This window comes from Littorina saxatilis, linkage group LG4, assembly GCF_037325665.1.
Source record: "Littorina saxatilis isolate snail1 linkage group LG4, US_GU_Lsax_2.0, whole genome shotgun sequence".
NCBI classification, from domain to species: Eukaryota; Metazoa; Mollusca; class Gastropoda; order Littorinimorpha; family Littorinidae; genus Littorina; species Littorina saxatilis.
In genome coordinates this window covers 54,760,127-54,783,653 of record NC_090248.1, presented here as the reverse complement: position 1 = coordinate 54,783,653, position 23,527 = coordinate 54,760,127, and the positions used below count along the sequence as shown (strand labels likewise).

At 43.5% G+C, this 23,527-nt stretch overlaps 1 protein-coding gene across 1 annotated transcript in view; it reads left to right on the top strand.

Annotated features, from left to right (window-relative positions):
• Positions 1-2,963: 2,963 nt before the first annotated feature.
• The window catches only part of LOC138965107 (plexin-A2-like), a gene marked incomplete at its 3' end in the record, with an annotated part of 123,916 nt that continues 103,352 nt past the window's right edge, over positions 2,964-23,527 (top strand). The window contains 1 exon segment of the mRNA XM_070337237.1: positions 2,964-3,122.

Here is a 23,527-nt window from a genome sequence, read left to right as displayed (position 1 = left end):
AAGAGGGAAAATTTTCTCTGCCCGCGCGCCAGCAAGCAAGATGTCTCTGTACTGTGTAGTGTAGTTAGGACACAGATCTTCTAGCGGAGCAGTGTCAGTAGAAGATCTTAGGTGAGGATCTCCTGGCGAGGATCTGTCTGTGTTTTGTGTACTGACTTGCTGAGACTAGTTGTGAAGAAGTTTATCTGAAATTTGTTTAGTTTGTTGTCACAAGATATTTTCAGAACGTAAGCAAAGGTTCGACTCTCGGACACGGCAATTTTGTCTTGTAATTCGTCGAACAGCCCGATTTTCTCTCCTCCCAATCAATGTTTAGGCGTCTCCGATAAGTTCATTTTGCCCGTTGTAAAATATAACCTTTTCTGTAACGTCCTGCAGGCGGCCGTTCAACCAAAGATGTTCTACTGCAGCAGTAGAATATCTTTAGTTGAGCTCTTTAGTTACGTTTCCCATAATTATCATTATCAGAGAAAGAATCTTGACTTTTAAGTGAGTTTTTTTCTTTCGTTGTTGCTTTCTGGCGGAGAAGTTCCCACCATCGTCGACCTCCGGTGGTAGCGATCAGTCAATAGGATAGACAGGGAGAGCAAACAACACTGCACGGGCGACACAAGGCCACCATCTTTATTCCCCTTGTGTTTCCTTCCACTGTTTTTGTTTGCTACACAATAAAATGTCAACAGACGAGCTCCCAGTTTGTTCAGATGGCATCGGTTGTCGCCCCCCCCCCTCCCCTAAGAACCCACCGGCTCAAGGCCCACGTGCACTCTATTACGTCACCGCGCAGAGCATGACGGGAAATCTCAAGCATCTCACCACCCTCTTCCCTTTGCCATTTTTTTTTTGGGGGGAGGGGGGGGGGAGGAGTAGGCAGTGCAAGAGTTTTGAGCATTGTTGAATCAGTTAAAGCAACAAACACGGCTCTAAGAAAAGGAGTTATGTGTGTGTTTTTCTCATGCCCCCAAGCGGCGCGAATTTCGATACGTTCATGCGATAAAGCGCACTCACTGTTGCGTCGATTACAACTTGTCTGGCTGTTTGGCAAGGGAGTTACTTGTCTTTATGTTTTGGTCCCTTGTGGAAATACGGCGATCATATTTACACGCAGCTTTTTCCCTCCCGGCTGGGTTCTGATGGCCTCACAGATTTGTGCGGAGAGAAATGGAGTACAGAATCATAACCTTTGTTGATTGCCCGCAGAGATAAAGTAAGGAAACGTCGGTTGACGGATGGTTTACTTAGGCAGGCGTGAGATATTGACTAACAGTGGTTAAAGAGGCAGTTCAAGGGTTGTTGACTTCGTTCCCATAAGGATAGCTGTGTCTTTGGCATGCAGATGTTTTTGATGAAAAGCAACTTATGTTCGCCCACACACTCTCTGAACAATTTCATGAATTTTGCATACGCTGTGGTATTAATCTAAGTCGTTTCGTTTTTATTTTATTTCATTGTTCTTTATTTCATCTTATTTTGATTTTGGAACAGGAATGCGGCGACCAGGGAGACATTTTTACTTAATCTTGTTGTTATTTTGATTGATAAGAGGAAACTTAATGTTCTCCCACACAGTTTGCAAAATGTCATGCATGCCACATTCTAGATATTGTCTATCTTAGTTTTTCTCGTTCTTTTATATTTCTGTCGTTTTCATCTCCATTTTCCCTGTGGAAAAGGAATTCGACCAAAGAGACATCCATGTTTGATCTTTGATAGGTATAAAGTTTTTTGTCTGCTGGTTTTGTGGGTTTTGCTTAACAAAATACATGTATATCTTTGTCTGTCAAGCCCAACAAGCCTCCGCCATTTTCAGCCTTTTCTGCATAACTGGTCCATTGCGGTCCCTTCAAAAATAGCTCTCTCTCCTTCTCTCTCTCTATTTCTCTTCCTCTCTCTCTCTCTCTCTCTCTCTCTCTCTCTCTCTCTCTCTCTCTTTTTTCCAGTAGCAACCAACCCCAATCATTCTGAAAAATCGTCAACAACCTTCCTCTTGATTTAGAACTGCAGGGTTTGCACCCCCCCCCCCCCTCTCTCTCTCTCCCCCTCTCTCTTCTCACCCATTACCACCCAATAGCTACCAACCCCAATCATTCTGCAAAATCGTCAACAACGTTCCTCTTGATTTAGAACTGCGGGGTGGCACCCCACCCTCACTCTTTCTCCCTCTGTCTGTGTGCAAAATCGTCAAGATGGTTAACGTTCCCGTTGATTTAGAACTGCAGGGTTTGCACCCACTTTCTCTCTTCTCTCCCTACCTTTCTTCCTTCTCTTTTCTCCACTTCGTTCATACTTGAGTTTTTTTGAAAATTCCTTTCTTTTTTTTCGTTCTACTACAACCCCCGCCGCTTGTTCTCTTTCCCCTCCCTCTCTCTAACATCACCAGCATTGTTAACATTCATGCTGCGTTGAAAAGTTGAATGTTGACAGTGGGAAGCCTGGTCCTTGTTCTAAATTTGTCATGGTCATTGTTGAGTGTCGTGATGTCCTTGAAGTGTATGTCCCTTGTGGTCAGTCTTGTAGTCATCAGCTGGTCCTTTGATCTTGTGTCCCTTCACTGTGCTAAATGTACACTGATTTTCGTAAACAGACCGTTGGACTTGAAGCTTCTGTGATCCTCCGCTTTCTCTGTGACCAAGAAAACAGCCAAAAGTGTGAGTTTAGCTATAGGAAAATATCACGCCGTGGAGATTTTGATGAAGATAGTTTATAATTAATTTTGATGGAGATAGAAATTGATGTAGATAGACTGCACACAGTTAAACTTACTGCTAATCAGTCTTTTTGTACAAAGTTCTGATTGTTGAAACTCAAAAAATGTGTGGTAACTCTTTTGGAAAGCTGCACAGTTTTAACACGATGAGTTTTGGCTGTTGGCTCTTTTCAACGCCTGTTTTTGGCAAAGATTCAGACGCACGAATCAGCATCTTGATATTCTTTCGAATGTTGATATGTTGGGTTTATGTTCGAGACACGTGTTACACTAATTGGTGTAGTTAGAAGAAAAACTTTTTTCTTTTTTTTTGCATACTATATTGGCATTTTTTTCTTTTGTTTTCAGATTATTACACCAGTGATTGTCTGCTGTCTGTAAAGGATTTTACGTTACTCATCGTTTTTAACGAAAGGTAAGTCCACATTTAAAATTAAAATATTTAACTCTTCTTCCGTTTGTCTTTGTCCGTCTATTGTGGCGGAATGTCACACGCTCTGCACTATTTTTACATTTGGTCAAGTTTTGACTAAATGTTTTAACGTAGAGGGGGGAATCGAGACGTGTGTGTGTGTGTGTGTGTGTGTGTGTGTGTGTGTGTGTGTGTGTGTGTGTGTCTGTGTGTGTCTGTGTGTGTCTGTGTGTGTGGAGCGATTCTTAGAAAACTACTGGACCGATCTTCATGAAACTTGACATGAGAGATCCTGAGTATGGTATCTCCTTTTTTTTCCCTTTTTTTTGATAAATGTCTTTGATGACGTCATATCCGGCTTTTCGTGAAAGTTGAGGCGGCACTGTCACGCTCTCATTTTTCAACCAAATTGGTTGAAATTTTGGTCAAGTAATCTTCGACGAAGCCCGGACTCTCGGTATTGTATTTCAGCTTGGAGGCTTAAACATTAATTAATGAGTTTGCTCATTAAAGTTGTCATTAAAATCGATTTTTCGCAAACAGATTTAAAATTGATTGCATCGTATTCTTCATCACATTCTGAATCTAAAAATATATGCATATGTCATGTTTACTCTTAAAATGTGATCACAATTAACGAAAATAGATTAATTAGTCTTATGATTAATATTTAAGAAATCGATCCAGAAATGATTTCATCTCATTCTTTATCATTTCCTGATTCCAAAAACATATAGATATGATAGGTTGTATTCAAAAGAAGCTCAGAAAGTTAACAAGAATACAGAAAAGCGCGCTTTCCTGCTTAGCACAATACGCTACCGCGCTAATCTGGCGTGTCAATATCACTACGTTTTGCACGTGTGAGGTGAGCGATTTCCTTCACGCGGGGATTGACGAAGCTGTACTGTCTTGGTGAAAAAATACAGTGCGTTCAGTTTCATGCCATGAGTTCGACAGCTTGACTAAATGTAGTAATTTCCCCGTACGCGACTTGTTTCTTCTCTGTAGTAAATTTGTGCGTATTTATATGTCTGTGTCTGTTCCTGATGAACATGTCCGCTTCTCTCTGTCATTCTCAGTCTCTCTGCAATACATTTGTGCGTATATGACTGCGTCTGTGCCTGTCTGTGTTTGTCTGTCTGTCTGTCTGTCTGGGGATCTGTCTGTTCGTCTGTCCGTCCGTCTGTCTGTCTGTCCGTCTGTCCATTTGTCCAGCAGTCTTTCCAGTATCCAGTCTGTCTATATCTCCATCAGAATCGTCGACTGTTATTTTTCAATCATTTGCCGTGAACATGAAGGAAACGAAAATGAACTCGTCATATTGCAAAAAAAACCAAGATGCAGTTTAAATGGCGAGTTTCGTCGTCGGGGGGGGGGGGGGGGGGGTAAGGGGTAAGGGGGTTGGTGGCTAAGGCATGAAGTATCTGGGTACATGTTTGTCCAGGGACACCGTGTTGATTGACTTGGTCGGGGCTCTGTCTGTCTCCCTGTCTCGCCCAGCCCTGGCCTCAGCATACCGTCGCTTAGGACAACAGCCTTCAGTCACTCTGCTCCGGACAGTGTATAGTGTTTCTCTGACCCATCAGAACACTTTGTTGAAGTAGTGTCCTCACTATGGACCGACCCCCAAAGAGAAGGATGTTGAAAACACCGCTTGACAACGGCAACTTTAAAATGGCTGTGAGACTTACGTCTTCATTTTGAGTTAGGTTAGTCTACACCAAAGAAACATTATGGGACCTTTTAAAAGGAGAAGTAATACGTTTTGATCATGCATTGTAGATTGAAAATCGATCTTCAAATAAAGAAAAAAAAGCAGAATATGTGGGGTTTTTTCTCGACTATAACCCTACAGTTTTGAAAAACCATCTCAATAACAACAATATAAAATTACGTCTTACGACACGTTGAAAACAGTGAAATCTAAGATTCAGACAATTCTAACAACTTCTGAACAATCATTGAAGGAGACGAAAAGGTATTTGTTAAAGTACAACAAATTGAGCGTGTTATTTGACGAGCGGACTGTCCGTTAAAGAGTCACTGTTGACTTCGGCCAGCTTGGACATCGACACCGTGTGTTCTGACCATTTGTCCAACGTGACTCCGTCGCCGTCGCGGGTCCACTGTGTATTTCTTATTTGACTGTTACTTTTTTTCCTCGCTGTCGCCTTCCTCGTTGACTTTTTTTTTTAAGCAAACGTGTTTTTCAGGATTTCTTGTGGAAAGTGCACACTTGTTAGACCCTTAATTTTCTTTCATTTGTTCTGTTTGATTTACAATTGCAGTTTGTATGTGTCTCTGTCTCTCACTGACAATCTCATCTATCTGTCTGTCTGTCTGTCTGTCTGTCTGTCTGTCTGTCTGTCTGTCTAGCTCTCTGTCTGTGTCAAGCTCTTTGTCTCTGTCAAGCTCTTTGTCTCCGTCTCTCTTGTCTGTCTGTGTGTTGCCTATACATGTGTCTTTTAGCTCCTCAACATTGTGTGGGTTTTACTTTTAACAAATGGTAAGTGCCATGCACCTATTGGAGAGAGAGAGAGAGAGAGAGAGAGAGAGAGAGAGAGAGAGAGAGAGAGAGGGAGAGGGAGAGGGGGAGACTGACTGACTGACTATTAGGGTTTAACGTCCTCTTAGACCAACTGGTCTATATTGGGACATGTATTGGTATTACGTTGAAGATATGGTGTGATACTTTGATTCGAACAAGCCCGCTGTGGCTGTCTTCTTCGACACACCAGCATTGGGTTTGTCTCGTCAAAGTATCGAAATACGATCATGATAATCGGAGACGAGATATGATGCATGCGTGTCTTCGTGTTTTCCAAGCCCTGAGACTTTCGCTGTGAACGTGGGATCTTTTTCGTGCGCATGTGTGCACACGGGGATGTTCGGACACCGAAGAGAGTCTGCACAAAGTTGACTCCGAGAAATAAATCTCTCGCCGAACGTGGGGATCGAACCCACGCTGATAGCGACCAACTGGCTACAAAGCCAGCGCGCTACCAACTGAGCTACGTCCCCGCCCAGAGGGGGAGAGGGAGGGAGGGAGCTCTGTATGTAGTTATATATATATATGTAACTCAACTTCTTATAGATGCCCTCGCCGGAGGATGCAAGTGCAGATACCTTGATAGAAATACACATCTCCGCATCCGTGGGTTGTAAAAGATAGCTCCAGTGACATTTCTCATCTATTTTGGGCAGTTCTTTGGGTGGTACTGGTAGACATCTGAGGAATATTTCAGTTACGTGTCAAGCCTTCTTGTTCGTATTATTAACATCAGGGACTGAGACGGTAGCTGGATATTGAACTTTGGTAAAAAAAAATATATGAAGAGAGAGAACACACGCTTCATAGTTTAATATTAGAGCTCGACAAGATTTGTTTTTGAAGCTGAATCAGGACGCTGACCTGAAAACACAGGTTTCAAAACAAACTATGAATTGAGGTTAAGAAGAGGGAACTGTTTTTCATTGCTTCTTTGACATTTGTTTTTGTATGGTTTATTAAGTGAACCAAGTGTCAACTCACAATGGTTGAGCAGTTTAGTTTGACGTAAAGATCATGTCATTAGAACATTGAAACACCGCGCGCTCAAATGTTTGGTGTCTGCTTTTGTTTCCCATGATTTCATTGCCGTTTTGTTCTATGAGCAGTTTTCAAACGTCCACGCATGTTTACTTCTTTTGACCGAGATAGGGAAACAGCTAAATACATAACAGCCTTCACAAGGATAAGCACATACTTTTCATGTTATCATTTCTTTCTTAGAAGCTCTGTCTCTGAGAATCACAGTCTTTTTTCTCATAAATAGGGGAGTCACGCGAAATCATGTGTGTGTGTGTGTGTGTGTGTGTGTGTGTGTGTGCGTGCGTGCGTGCGTGCGTGCGTGTGTGTGTGCGTGCGTTGTTTGTCGTGACCTTTCTACCCTGAATAACTGAAGAGACTGCGAAAGGTTTAAACTTATTTTAGATGATCATTTCTTTCTTCTTAGCTTTCAGCGTTGGAGATATACCGTGCCTTTCTCTTGGTATCTATTAAAAGTTCAAGTATTATCGCGTGAGTTCTGTTTCTTATAACCTAGAAACGCTGAACAGATTATCTGTGAACGGGAGCAGACAAATGACTTCAGGATTTTGGCATCCGTACCTTTTTGGAAAGACGACCCCTGTCAGTTTTTCAGATGGCTTATATCATCTGATGTTTACGGTCAACACAGGCACCTGAACAAAGAAGGCTTGTACGTTTGGATTGGTTTATTGCTGTATTTCTTTCTGATCGTCGTCAGCCAACTAACACAATGCCTACACAGATGTAAATATTCAGTCAAACATTCAGCGCAGGCCCCCACCCTCGATCCACTCTTACTCACGCAATCACAATGTCTGTTTTCTGCTGTCACTGCTAGTATACATGCATCAAAGATGTGTGATTATGTATCGGTCTGTCCGTTTGTCTGATATGTCTGTCTGTCTGTATGTCTGCAAGCCGCCTGACTCTTTCTCCCTTCAATCATTCTATTTCTATCTGTCTGTGTCTCTGTCTCACTCTCTCCCTCTCTATGTCTCCGTCTGTCTGTCTCTTTCTGTCAGTCTGTCTGTCTGCATGATTGTCTGTCTGTCTGTCTGTCTGTCTGTCTGTCTGTCTGTCTGTCTGTCTGTCTCTGTCTCTCTCTCTCTCTCTCTCTCTTTCTCTCTCTCTCTCTCTCTCTCTTTCTCTCTCTCTCTCTCTCTGTATGTCTGTATGTCTCTCCCTCTCTCCTTCTTTGTTGTGACATCGAACACCAAACACCCTCATACCAATCCACACGATGTCTGCACCGTTTCAAGCGCCTGTCGACATACATACCGAGATACTTACAAGAACAATTTTTTCTTTCTTTTATATGAGTCGACCTAGCCCCCCCTCTCTCTCCTCTTTACTTTGTCTGGCTACCCCACTGTGTCTTATGATCTGACGAAAGACACTTTGACCTACAGTACCAGAGCCAAGCGACTACAGAACACGGGTCACATTGGTTCTTTGAAGTACCCGAGTTTGGGAGGGGGTCTGTTTTCACTGGCCAGCGAAATGCTAGGGGGTGATAGTTTTGAGGTATGATGTGCAAATGAGACTGTTTGGACAGATGGGTTTGGGTGGTGTTCTGGGAATTATTACTTAGTTTTTTTCCGTGTTGTTGTGGAATGGGAGAAAGAATAGTGTAGGGTGGGGTGGGTAGGGTAAGGTGCAATGCGCATGCATAGCCACACCTGATTGATCTATGGTCTCACACAGCCAAACAGAAAGACGGACAGACAAAGGGAAGAACGTGTATTTTTGCGCGCATTGACTTACGCACACATGAACACAGACAGACAGACAGACAGACAGACAGACAGACAGACAGACACACACACACACACACACAGACAACCCCCCCACACACACACACGAACATGTCCCCTCCCTCCACTTACACATCTTGCTAACACACGTTTTGGCAACACGATGATAACACGTTTACGTGTGGGTATCCTTTGTGGAAATGTCGGAATGCTGACAAAATTGCTGTAAAAACAAAAAAGTCAAAGAACAAACCGTCACGTTGTCGTGTTTTTCTTGGTGCAAGCATCAATCACATTTATGCTGAGTTGAAGAACTGCATGCTTCGCTTGCGTCTCCTGTTCGCATGCCTGTCAGTTTCAGTGTCTGTCTGGCTTTCTGGATATTTTGTGTGTGTGTCTAAATCTGTTTTGGCTGAACGAAATTTTGGCGGTATGGTTTTCAGAATGGCTGTGTGTGTGTGTGTGTGTGTGTGTGTGTGTGTGTGTGTGTGTGTGTGTGTGTGTGTGTGTGTGTGTGTGTGTGTGTGTGTGTGTGTGTGTGTTTTGCTACCTGGTCTCAATTTCCCGTGTCTTTACCTTTTTTGTCATATATTCTCTCTGCCTGTTTGTTCTTGTCTGCCTGGCACTTGCAAGAGACGATGTCATCATGATGGCATTTATTACAGGAAACATGCTGCATTCAGCTTAACAACGAGAGATGGATGTGGGAAGCAAACGGTTCAGTGATTATGCCATGTTACAAAAATAAGCACATGGAGAACAAAAAACAATGACAACAAGTGAAATAACAACAGTCTGAAATGCGAGCAATTCGCGCTTAGCGAGTAGAGCTTCTGATGCCACCCCGATGTTACTCATAGCAAGGATCATACGGCAGCCAGACAACAAGAGAGAAGGTTTAAGGTGGAAAAACACCCAGTGATTACGCCACCACTAAAAAATAAATACAAGGAAAAAAGACACACAGAAAAAGTAAAACAACATACCTTGCACCACTGGAAGGTTTAATGCCACCCCGATGTTTACCCATAACAGGAAACGTGCCACATACAACTACACAACAAGAGAAGGAAAGGCTGAAGGGTAAAAAATAAAAATAAATAATAAAAGTACCTGCCTTCCTGTGTAACCCATCTTGTACTTCACCACAAATCCGTTCAGGATGTTGCAAGGGATATAAACAATACCCTTCCTTTGGACACGTGCCACAAATCTACAGTTTGGTTGCTGTGGTAAAAAAACAATGGACAGTTTTTACTGTATTTGGCAGACTAACATTGGTGTCACGTATAGAATCACTTACAACAACAACAACAACAACAACAACAACAACAACAAAAACAAAAACAACAATGATATACCGCTCTGCTTGCACAGAAAGCAGCCAGGCTGCAGACTGTTCACATGTGTCCAAACGGAAGGATTCTGTTAAGCCCTGCTGAGAGTGAACTATCGTGGTTTACATGATGTATAGTTTTCACCTGAAAAAAAAATATACACAAAGAAAGGGGACATTTTCCGTTTTGAAACTCCGCTCATATGGGTGCCACGTGCGGTAGGATCGCACAGCGGCTATGAGAGCTAGGTCATCACAGGAGGCCACCACGAGAGGCCGTGGGAGGCCTCAAGAGGACGCACAACAACACAGGAAAGGGGACAGGAGATGGGGGGAATTTTCTCGTCAACAACTGGCAAATTCATTCTGACCTTTTTTCCCCTCCATGCATTCTTCGCTTGTTTTTCTGTTGCGGGCAATTGCGGCAGTGTAAGAATGCAGGGGTCCTTTGAAGCTGTCGACTCTGGAAGCGAATTGTTGAGCACGGCAATGACGTCTTGCTTTCTTGCTTGGGTATAGCTGGGAGGAGGATATAGGGTTGGAGGTTTTCTTGCCCTTGCCATTGAGAAGATTGAAACTGAAGAAGAGAATTCATTTTTTTTTGGCGCTGTGAAACGATAGAGGTTAGGTTTCTGTCATTGTTTTGGGGAAGAGTGACAACTAGAAAATAAGATTCAGAAACTTGCACTGTCACTAGACGATTTCTTACGTTTTCTGTGGGAAAGACTGGGTAGAATTCAGGTTTTTGCTTTCTGCCTTAGGTAACTGGAAGCAGGATAGGGTTGGAGGTTTTCTTGCCCTTGTCATTGAGACGATTGAAAACTGAAGAAGAGAAAGTTTTTCTTTTTCGGCTGTGAAACGATAGAGGTTAGGTTTCTTTCGTTGTTTTGAGGAAGAGTGATAACCAGCGATGAAATTCAGTAACTTGCGCCGTCGCTGGTGGTTTTCATGGATTTGTTGTGGGGAAGACTGGATGGAAGTCAGGTTCTTGCTTGCTTGCTTGCTTGGGTGACAAGGTTTGAGGTTTCTTGCATTGCTTTGGGGAAGATTCAAAACAAGGTTCTTGCAATGCCATTCCAGAGGTTGAAAAAAAAGCCACACGATAGAATTCAAGGTTTGTTTCTAAATTACTATACTCTGTGTAGATTGAAAACCAGACGATATAATTCAGGATCTGACATTTAAAAACCGTGCGAAGATCGAAAACCAGACAATATAATTCAAGTTCTAGTACTACTTTGATCATGAGATGACTGAAAACCAAAAGGGCAGACGTCATCTTCTTTCATTGTTTTTGCGAAGATTGAATACAGGCTGGCATATAATTCACGTTTAGGTATTGCTTTCGCAACGACTACAAACCAAAGAATAAGATTCAGGTTCTCACGTTCCTCGTGCAAAGATTGAAAACCAAAGAATAGTGTTCTGATTCTTGCATTGCTTTTGTTCCTTTGTTTGTTGCTGAGTCAGAAAGAAAGCACACGTCCTGCATGGTTCTTCAAAAGAAATCGTAAGCAACTCCAAGAGGCTGCAAGCAGAATGATTCACTCTGAATCTTCTGGGGATTGACATCACCGGCCAACGATCCGTGTAAAATCAAAGACGAGAGACAGACGCAACAACAGCAGCAGCATCTTTTTACCTTCAGCATGAAGTGTTTTGCATTTCTCGGAGAATGACTGGAACAGCCAAGACGCTCAAGCCCAGCAGAATCAAAGATCAAAGACCGTGTGTACCAACACCTTTGGTACAACAAGAGGCTTGGCATTGCTCGGGGGATGACTGCAGAAACGGAGAAGCATTGAGAATGGGGAACACAAGCTGGGATGCGGATTGACTGCTGGTTACACTGAGTTAAGTGGGTGTTAAGGGCTGTTCACGTGACCTATTTTCAACCGACTTTTGACAGACTTTCGAACGATTCTTACAATGCCATGCGGCACAGTACAATCTAATCCAATCCAATCCAATCCAATGCAACGCAACGCAACGTAAAACAATGCAATGCAATGCAATGCATTACATTACCATACAATACAATTATTCAATTGTGGCTACAAACAGGTTTTTTTCTTTTGGCTCGCCACATTCAATACATAAACACAGAAAATATCTGATCACAAAAAATCGCTGAAAAGTTGTTGCCTTTCACAAGGCAGATTTTCAGCTGAATTTCAACAGATGTCTCAACGAGTTTTTCAATACAAAATCGCTGGAAAGGTATTGCCGTGTGAAGTTCGCTGGTTTTCAGCAATCCAGGGTCGGGAGGCTTAACAAAGCGAGTCATAAAAAGTCGCCGAAATAGCGGCTAGAAAGTTGAAAAGTGCTGAACCAAGGTCTCATGTCGGCTGAGATTCGGTTAAAAATCGGAGGAACTGTTCAAATGACTGACTTCAAGTCGATTTTGCCTCGCAAACGTCCGAGCGACTTCTCACATACAAAGGTTGATTAAAAGTTGCGTGAAAATGTGCCCTGTAAGCAAGGCTTCAGAGACTGTGGAGAATGTGTTGTTCAGTCTGTGGTGGTGTTGAGCGGAGATTGTTGGAAGGGTGGGATAGTTGTTGAAGTACTTCCAGTCACCGAGAAGGAATTCCTCAAGATATGATAAGCATGACGTTCCTGAGAGTATATCATCACCAGTGTAGCCCTGCCATGGGTTTCTTCCTCGTTGGTCTACTCATAGATACTCTACTTTGTAAACGAGTGAAGACTATCTGTTGAAACGGATGCTAAGTGTGTAATGTACTTCAGTTCCAGGAAGTCGTTATCTATGGTCCATACTGCAGAGAAGACTAGCCGTTGGAATTATCGGAAGAAGTACATTTTTGTCAAGAGGGCTTCCTTCCCGTCTCTTTTTGTAAATGAATTATTATCGTTCGGATAATCGTTCACATACACCAAACAGTATCGCATCATGGTACTGATTCTAGACTTGATTGCGCTTTTTGCCTGATGAATCATCTTACTGTTTATATCAGTGTCTTCTATATATTGCGCAAATGTGTAAAATGATAAGCTCATCATTTCATTTTTGTGTTAACCTTTTTTTAGAAAGTATAAACTGGCCCCAGTGTGAAATTAATTATTTAAAACGAAGTCAAATACATGGGAATAAGACTGTAATGGGGAAGGTAATAATGGCGTTTAAGTAGAAACAGATTTACATGTTAGCGGCTTAAGGTAACCTTAAATGGTTCACTGAACGCTTATTATTCAAAAAGCTGCTTTTACTTAGGGCTGCCAAATGAAGGCCAAAGACCATCATCTGAAACTGCTATCAACGTGGAAGCTCCACTCACGAAAAGTACCATGGCATCAGCGGCTATCTCTGTGTACGTGGGTGGACGTTTGATATTGCTATCAGTTGTTTACCAAGAGTTTGGATGCCGGGAAAAAGGTCTTCTTTGATATGACAAATTCACTCAGCGTGACATACGGAAAACAGCAGGAGAGTAATTATTTTCTGACATGGAGTTGAGATAATCCATGCATGTGGGCGTTCATGTATACCAACAACATATTGAGGTTCGACGATGTGTGGCCGCTTTTGACGATCTCCAGATATGTGTTATCAGCTCAAAACTTCAACTGTACAAAAAGTAATGGACATTGTCGCTTCGCTCCGTCGGGCTTCAATGAGGCTTTGGTCGGACATCATTGCACGACGACAACCTTGAATTTTCAAAAGGAAGCCTTCCAATGAATGTGGAAATGTTATTTATAGTATTGACCAAAATATGACATTTGACACGGATCTCGAAAGTCATTGTTCGTCTTGACCGCTAGCACAGTCTCTGAGAACACTGACTGTCTCGATCTGTGTTTAATGTTATATTTTGGTCAGAAATAACGTATATTATTTTCAAAACCTAAGCTTGCATGCACTGTGCGAAAAATCTGAACCATGCTGACTGCACGTGCACATTTCTGACTGTGCATCACTTGAAACCAAAACTTACGAGGTATTGTGCAGATGACACACAGAGCAGCACTCAAAACAAGGTGCAAACACTACACAGGGGTAAACAAGACTGAGTCGTTATCGGTGTGCATAGCTGCATATTTGTCAGCTAACGGGCTGCACATCATTCCAACCCCATCGTGTAGGATTCGAAACGCTATAATACTTCCAAGGCGTCTAGCTATCCTCAATGTAACGAAGACACAAAGCATACGCAAGGAAGTATAGACGCTATGGGCGTATTCCTGGCATTACATCGGCCGACGCCAAACAAAATGTTACGCAACACAGACAAATAAGCAAAAGGATATATATGTTTCTCATTTCTCAAGGAAAGAAGAGGTTTAACACAAAGGGTTCAGTCGATCCTTTGGAAGCTCTGCTGAGCTGTTTAGCAGACAAAAAGTTCTTGCGTTGCATATAATATAAACAAATATAACAATAAACTTAGACACACGTCTCCGTTTCGAAGGAAAGAAGAGACGTCTTGTAAAAGGAAGGGGTTTGTGGAAAAGTTGAACTGCTCAAAAGCCTGAGATTCACAAGATGTTAAGTGGGGCTCTGGCAAATAAATAAATAAACATTGAAATGGATCTCCTTTTTAATGGGAGGTATAGAGGCATCACTCAAAATATCTAGGAAAGCTCAAAAGCAATACATGCATGTAATTATCTGTGTACGTAACAGAAAGCAAGGACTGAAGAAGAGTAAATAAACATAATTCAAACATATTGAGGAAACTCCCACGTACACTAGTGTTTTTTGAACACGTGGATTTTTACGTGTATGACCGTTTTTACCCCGCCATTTAGGCAGCCATACGCCGCTTTCGGAGGAAACTACGCGTTTAAATGTGTTAGAGTATCTTGTAAATCACCATAGACCCTTCCAGGCTTTTACATTGGATAAGAGCAAACTTTCTGCTTGGACACATACCCAAGTTTGACAGCCTGGTTGACCGCAACACGGTGGCCTAGTGGTAAGGCGTCCGCCCCGTGATCGGGAGGTCGTGGGTTCGAACCCCGGCCGGGTCATACCTAAGACTTTAAAATTGGCAATCTAGTGGCTGCTCCGCCTGGCGTCTGGCATTATGGGGTGAGTGCTAGGACTGGTTGGTCCGGTGTCAGAATAATGTGACTGGGTGAGACATGAAGCCTGTGCTGCGACTTCTGTCTTGTGTGTGGCGCACGTTAAATGTCAAAGCAGCACCGCCCTTCGTGGTGGACTGGGCGTTAAGCAAACAAACAAACAAACAAACAAACAAACTTGGACACATACCCAAGTTTGACAGTCTGGTTGCTCTCTCTGCATGTGCTGAGTTGGTATTTTTTGCTTATTGGATTGTTTTGATTAATTGACCAACACAAAATTGTTCATTTCTGCACAAGAAATAGACGGGTTGTAGAATTTTGCTTCCTGTGCGGAGCTGGACATTTGTGGTAAATTAATGTCGTCACTTAAACTGTACCCCAAGTATAAATCTGTCAATTACATTTAAAAGAAATGTCAAATCTGCACAGAATGCAACTAGGCTGATGATTTGTTGGTACACATATGCCAATGGCTAAGGATGCTCTTAGGCCAAATAAAAATATATGTTGGTTTAGGGTAACGTGACCAAAAAAGATAGGGTCGGTAAGGTCGACTTTATTTTTCTTTTTCTTCTTCTTAAATTTAGTCGATTTTAAAGGTTACTTCCCTTAGTCTCGATATATATTGTTCGCAAAATGTGCCAAAAGTTTTAGGTTTTTTGAGAAATGAAAAAAAAGTGTAAGGGTTGGCGAGAAAAAATAGGGTCGGTCGGGTTCCCTAAACAAACATATATTTTTATTTGGCCTCATAGAAACCTTGCCGGATCTGTGATGGTTGACAAAATAGTCTACACGGAAAGGATGGTATCTTTACAAGTAGGTCTCGAGCCACAATTACGTAGAAGCAGCGGTGTATGTACGTGGCGTTTTGTCCTGATTGTTTTAAACCCCGAACGCCGTTTCTCGAAAATAAATCGTCGTAATGTCAAGTACCTTTCACAAGCATGAAGCGCAGAAACTTTCTATTGTCTGAGTGAGTTACGTAAGAATTAAAAATGTAACTTTGTGGAAGATGTGATTTTGTACAAGAAAGAGATTCCTTTGCCAACCATTTTTCAGCGTATGTCGTCTGGACAACAAAACAAACAACAAAAAAACAAGTAAGGTATAATTATTGGCACGTTTAATTATTGATAAAACAAAACGTTACGTTCACAAAATATTTATTTTACTGCGTCTAGACTAAGACTTTTGTTTGAATTCCAAACATGAGAAATTGTCTGTTGATATTTTCAAGTCGTTAAAAAACGACTGTGTTGCAGAGTTGTTGAACTGTTGCCTTCTCTGTATAGGTATGTAAACATTACTGGCCCGCGAACAACAAGAAACACAATAGTAATTACAGGGAAAAGGTTAATTGTCTACGACAGAAAAGTTTCAGACTTCGTCTGTCGTTGTCTTTCTGTCTGCTGTCTGTGTCAGTTTGTTATTGTGTTACGACCAATCAGGTATCTTGACCAGTTGCACCTTTTTTTCTGAAATGTTTCTCTTTTTTTACTGTCAGGTTCAATTTATAGAAGTTTTTTGAGTGTGTGTATGTTTTTAAATATGTATGCATGGAGTGATGAGTATGAATGTGCGTGCCAAAAAACTCATTTCTATGTCCTACAATAGAAACCGCCTTTTAACGTCTCCCGCGGGTTAGGGGGAAGAATTTACCCGATGATCCCTAGGATGTCGTAAGAGGCGACTAACGGATTCTGTTTCTCTTTTTACCCTTGTTAAGTGTTTCTTGTATAGAATATAGTCAATTTTTGTAAAGATTTTAGTCAAGCAGTATGTAAGAAATGTTAAGTCCTTTGTACTGGAAACTTGCATTCTCCCAGTAAGGTAATACATTGTACTACGTTGCAAGCCCCTGGAGCAAAAGTTTGATTAGTGCTTTTGTGAACAAGAAACAATTCAATCAATATGAGGCTTATATCGCGCGTATTCCGTGGGTACAGTTCTAAGCGGAGGGATTTAAAAAAAATTTTTTTTATGCAATTTATATCGCGCACATATTCAAGGCGCAGGGATTTATTTATGCCGTGTGAGATGGATTTTATTTTTTTTACACAATACATCACACATTCACATCGGCCAGCAGATCGCAGCCATTTCGGCGCATATCCTACTTTTCACGGCCTATTATTCCAAGTCACACGGGTATTTTGGTGGACATGTTTATCTATGCCTACACAATTTTGCCAGGAAAGACCCTTTTGTCAATCGTGGGATCTTTAACGTGCACACCCCAATGTAGTTTACACTAAGGGACCTCGGTTTTTCGTCTCATCCGAAAGACTAGCACTTGAACCCACCACCTAGGTTGGGAAAGGGGGGAGAAAATTGCTAACGCCCTGACCCAGGGTCGAACTCGCAACCTCTCGCTTCCGAGCGCAAGTGCGTTACCACTCAGCCAATTGACAAGTGGCTCTATCCCATCTCCCCCCCTTTCCCCGTCGCGATATAACCTTCGTGGTTGAAAACGACGTTAAACACCAAATAAAGAAAGAAAAACGTCTCCAGTATTTAAGAAAATCAGATCTTGGAAAAGGGTGTAAAATTAAGGTAAAAGGCATTGGTTACGAACACAAAATCTCTACGATCGAAAAACGGGGACGTGTTACCGGAAGGTGGGGGGGGGGGGGCGGTCGTCCTTAACTTTGGGGCTTCACTGTATCCTTTTTTCTCTCCTCCTTCCCCTTTTGTGTCCAAAAAGTTGTCGCAACTTAAGTGATGCCCCGTCCCCCTCCAAGTCTTCTCCCCTACCTCTTAAACCCCATCACCCGTTCTCTACTGGTCATTTGAGCACACAGCCCCACCCTTGGTCATCTGGTGAAGACCGTGACACATGTGGTCAAGAAAAATCAGTGATGGACGCGATACGTACAGTGGAATCCCCCTTTGAGGACACCCCGATTTAAAGGACAACGTCCGCTTATAATTCGGCTTCGATAGGTGCAAAGCTGTTCTGTCGTTTCTATACAATATTTGGTGTCACAAGCCTCGCGATGCCCAGGGCACCAAACGAACATGTGGCTTTAAGACTTCCCCCACCCACATACCCCCATACCCACATACCCCCACCCCTTTTAAGATCTTGCTATTTCGAATTATTTGTTCATAACCCACTGTAGATAACCTCGATTTTAAAGACTCGTTCTTTTTGTAAAACCTTGTTTTTGTTTGGGTGCTCTCTGTCAATTAACATTCATTTTAAAACTCCCTGTCTTGTAAGACCTGATTTGGTGAGAGTGTTTGGGCGGTTTTATAAATGGGGGTTGGAGGTCAGTGTACGAGGCTCATTGTCCAGTGGAGGGCAAGGCGTTGGGCTTTTGGGGGTCAAGTGTCCACTGCACGCTTCTCTCACGTACACATACTGACACAGGTCTAAGTTTCGTTTGCTTTGCTTGTTGGCTTACTTGCTTTGACCTCTCTCTCAGTTTGGTAACGCTAGCCAGCCGTCTGAAATAACTGACTTTTTCCTGATTGGCCCGGACTGGAGGGTCACTTTTGCTTTTTTAGACAATGTGTAATGGTCAGCTAGTCATCTGGCTAAGTCGTGTGTGGATTTATTTGTCCAGTGAACATAAGCCACCTTTTTCTTCTTGTCAAACTGGCTGAACCCACCCCCCCTCCCCTCCTCTCCCCTTTGTGTTGTTGACAATACAGTAGGGCCTATCTACTAGGCAGCTGGCTAGGCCCAATGTAAATGTGTTTGCCCATTATAATTTAGTTACCCTTTTTCTTCCTTTCAGGCTGTCTTGGGCTTTTACATTTTCTCACGATGCACGGTGGTCATAATTATGACCGACCCTACGACGTTTTGTTTGATAGCGAAAAGTCATGCCCCCCCCCTTTCTGGTCAGCGTTGGTTGCCCCCCCCCCCCTCCCCTCCCGTCACTTCACTTTTCTGACAATGGACAATAGTCGTTTTGCACGGCTAGCACTGTCAAAAATGAGATTTATGGTTACCTTGACATGCAGTAGCTAAAGACAGTTTCGGGGCATCTTTATTCATGAGAGTGTGGACATTATTGATGGACTCATTTAGATGGACATACGCAGTGCAGGCGGGCAGACATGGGGACAGACAGGTAGTCGCAAAGACAGACAGACAAGAAAATCACAGGCAGGAAGACTGGAGCACAGATAAAAAGACCCCTTAGACGACTGCCATGGCACGCACACATGCACACACGCACGCACGCACACACATGCACACACACACGCACAAACACACACACACACACACACACAAACACACACACATACACACACACACACACATACATACACGCACACACGACCGCACGCACATGATAAGGATCTTCATGCAAAACAAAACATGAGCTAAACGACACGTAAATAATGGCGGCAGCAGCTGCAACAACAACAATAACAGACAGAGAAATATACGGCAACAGCAGATATTTAACCCAGACGAGAGAGACAGACACGCTGACACAGACAGTCTGACAAGGAGAGACACGTACAGGCACAACCAAGGAGAGAGAGAGAGAGAGAGAGAGAGAGAGAGTGTGTGTGCTCCAGTGTGTGTACATGGCTCCAGCGTCCCAGACTGCATACCAAAGCAAAACAAATGCTTATGTTCGCCACCCAGCTATTTGCAGTGTCACTGTTGCTTATTGTCCACTTGCTGTATGGCGTAGGTGGTGGGTGACCACTGAGCTCTGAATAAGCAGGTTACTTTGTAACCAGTGTGGCTGACTGCTGCCGAACACTGCAATGTGATTAAGACCAAAATGCGGTTACTGTCAAAGTTGGGATAGGTAAATTTGGTTACCCGGAAATTGTAGTATATAATCATGTAGTAAAGGGGATCTTTATCTTTGCTGCTGTTGCAACAAATTTGTCTTTTATTTGGTTGGGGTGACTATTGCAGGTACCTACGTCCGTCTTCTGCACACAACAATCATGCCAATTCACTCGAGTGCTCAAGAATAAGGCCAAAAAAAAGAGGTCTGTTTACGGTAACATAGGCCAAAAAAATAGGGTCGGTAGGTCGGGATTTTTTTCCCCCCCAAAAAACATATTTTTACGTTATTTTGCAAAAAAAAACCCAAAAGATTTTTCTTTTCTTTTTCCAAATGCCAAAAAAAAGTCTAGGGTCGCGCGAAAAAAATAGGGTCGGTCAGGTTACCGTAAACAGACCTATTTTTTTTTTTGGCCTAACAGACATCACATTTTGACACACACGACTCGAGACAAACCATCATCTCCACCACACACAATAATAACCAAACCGCGTGTCACACAACACCGAAAATCCTTACCCTCGTGTGTTTACACGACTCTTGGCGCTGTAATCCAACCGTCCCAGTAGATGCCTTGTGGTTTATTTATCAGCGGGTCATGCATAATGTATGCACCACTCTCACTGCCCCCGCCACATCTTACAGCGATGTCCCTTACTAGATGAGGAACGAAAAGAAGTGTGGCCGTCACCAACTCCCTTGCAAACCAAACTATACGGCAGTCGACAGGAGTTGGAGAAAACGACAACATTTATCACCAGTGCTAGACTGATTGTGTAACCTCTGCGAACGCCAAGAAGAAGAAGAAGACTGCCCCCGCCAGGACACGGACGGTCCAGCAGATTTGACCTTGACCTCGGGAGATGTCTCGCGCTTGCCCCGAAGCAAGCGTTCTCGTTGAGAAAAACATAATAAAAGTAAAAGTCTGGGCGATTGACGTCATTCGTGTAATCCTGGGATGAACCCGTGTCGAGACTAAAATTATTTATGGTTGAAATGTGTATTAATTATGTACTTTTGAGGTACAGTATTTTTGTTTTTGTTTGACTTTATTGCAAAAGATTGATTGTGTCGTACGTACACTTCTGGAATACTCATGCACACATACTCTGACACGGACTAGCATGCGTGTGTGCGTGCACAAATATGCACATGCACAAGCGCGTGCATTGATAAAAAATAACGCAAACTGGTACACATTCACACATGCGCACACAAACAGACTAGCTGACACACACTTGCACCCACACACGCACGCACCCATACACTGACATACACACACTGACACACGCACACTGACACACACACACACACACACACACACACTCACACACACACATGTTTTCAACCCCCAGAAAAAAAACATACACTTACACACAGATTATGTACACAGGCTTGCAAACAGACACACACACAGTACCACACAGGCAAGAAAACCATCAAAAAGTCCTGAGATATAAGAGAACCTTGAGAAGAAAGGTCGATCAGTGTTTACCTGTGTGCTTAGAGTGTCACGGTAACACAGGTAGACACTACCTGTATGATACAGGTGTGCGTCTCAGACAACTGCTGGCGGTCACCTGCAGGACAAAAGTCAAGCGGTCAGGAATTTCTAGGGAGCAGAAATACATTTATTTTATGGCCACTGAGGTCACAGAATGTTATGAGTGATATGTGAACCTCCACCACGTAATGAGTCGCATGTCACCTCGCGCGGTTCTGCTCAAGGCTTAATATAAGTCCGTTGAGTGTCTGGTAAAAGAGTGAGGGTCACCTTAGTCACAGGCTTATAACTCTAATTATAACTCAAACAGTTTTCGTTCTTTTCTAAAACGGGTTTCACCACTGGATAGAGCATAACAAACTCTTTAGGAAAATGTAAAAATATGAAAATCATGCAAAGGTGACATGTGACTCCTTCCGTGGTGGAGGGTCACATATTCACAAATATCGTTACTTTGGGTTCGTCCAAGCAAGCGTGATTTGGTCCCGTATTGGTTATACCTTCTGTTTGTCTCTGACATGCACCCATGGAGAAAGGCCCGTTTGGACAAAAATCGATGTATGATGCACGTTGAAACAAAGACACAAACAGCAGACAGACAAAGGGTCTCTGTCTCACTGTCTGTCTCTCTTTCTACCTCCCTCCTGCGAACACAACATAGGAAGACAGACGCAAGGAGCAGACAAACAGACAGGCTGACAGACATACACACGCACGCACGCACGCACGCACGAACGCACGAACACACACACACACACACATACACGAGGGCGCGCACACACACGTGCACATACAAAGACACAGGCACCCATGCACAGACACAGACACAGACACACACAGATACACACACACACACACACACACACACACACACACACACCCACACCAGTCATTCACCCATCAATCAGCACTAACGGATTTTCCTAACAATCGTTCGAACCCAGTATTATTTTACACCCACCCTGCAGAAAGCCATAAAATGCAACGCTCATCCATTGGCCGTGTGTCTGAACAGCATTACTCTTTTCCGTATCAGCACCTCGTATTTCTTGTCTTTTTTTTTTACTGCCACGTTCAGTATCAGGTATAGCTACCATTGCCATGAAATCGGTATAGCTTCACCTTTAGAGCTGTCTAAATCACAGGTTTTATGGACCCCAAGTGACATGTCGGAATGCTAAACCACATGGTTCCGAAACATGAACTCTCCGTGGCTGAGCATTCCTGTTGGATGCCTTACGTTTTGTGTGGGTGTGTGCGTTATGCAAAAATGAACAAAGCGGGTAGAAAGAAAGCAGGTGCTCTTTTGTTCGCCCTGTTGAACATGCACAAGCGGACATACCAACGCACTGAAAACACACATGCACATTCAAATTCACTTGCACACACAGAAGCCCGCCCGCGCGCGTGCACACACATGCACGCAAGCACACACGCAAGCACACACACACGCACGCGCGCGCGCACGCAAGCACACACACACACACACACGCACGCGCGCGCGCGCGCACGCGCGCGCGCACGCGCGCGCACACACACACATTTGCAATCATGCGCTCACAGACGCGCGCATACGCACATACCTGCAGACATGCACAAGCGGACATACCAACGCACTGAAAACACACATGCACACTCAAATTCACTTGCACACACGGGCGGCGCGTGCACACACACGCACGCACGCACACACACACACACACGCACGCACACGCACGCACGCACGCACGCACGCAAGCACACACACACGCACGCGCGCGCGCACGCAAGCACACACACACACACACACGCACGCGCGCGCGCACACACACACTTTTGCAATCATGCGCTCACAGACGCGCGCATACGCATATACCTGCAGACACGCTTACTCAAACATGCAAAGAGACAGACAGACAGACAGACAAACAAACAGACAGACAGACAGACAGACAGACAGACAGATCCGAAGAGGGAATGGGTTGACGGTTTCAGGCGTGATATAGTAATTCTAAATCCAATCTATAAAAGAAATCTGTACCCTCGAACAACACACAAGCACGAGTCGCTTCACCGCCTGGACAGGAAAGTCCCGCGTCACCTGGGACAGGTATTTTATCAGGTCAATGAGGCGTGGGCTGTGTTTACTCAGCCGTGGCGGGCCAAGGCAACAGGTAGGTCACAGGCATGCTTGCCCCGTAACCCGCAATTACCTGTTCAATGTTGCGTGCAGCGCATGGAAAACATCTCAGTTTGAGTGACACAGGTTAAGAAGAAAGCGTGTGAGGTCAGTGCGTTGGTCACAGTATGGCGCGTGAGGTTTACGCAAGAGGGTGAGGCCTGGCAGGGGGAGGAGAGAACAAGTGCTGCTCCGTTCACAGTTGAGAGAGATCGTGTTGGTTTACATGAGAATGACCAGACCGAAACAGGTGTAAAGTTAAACTGG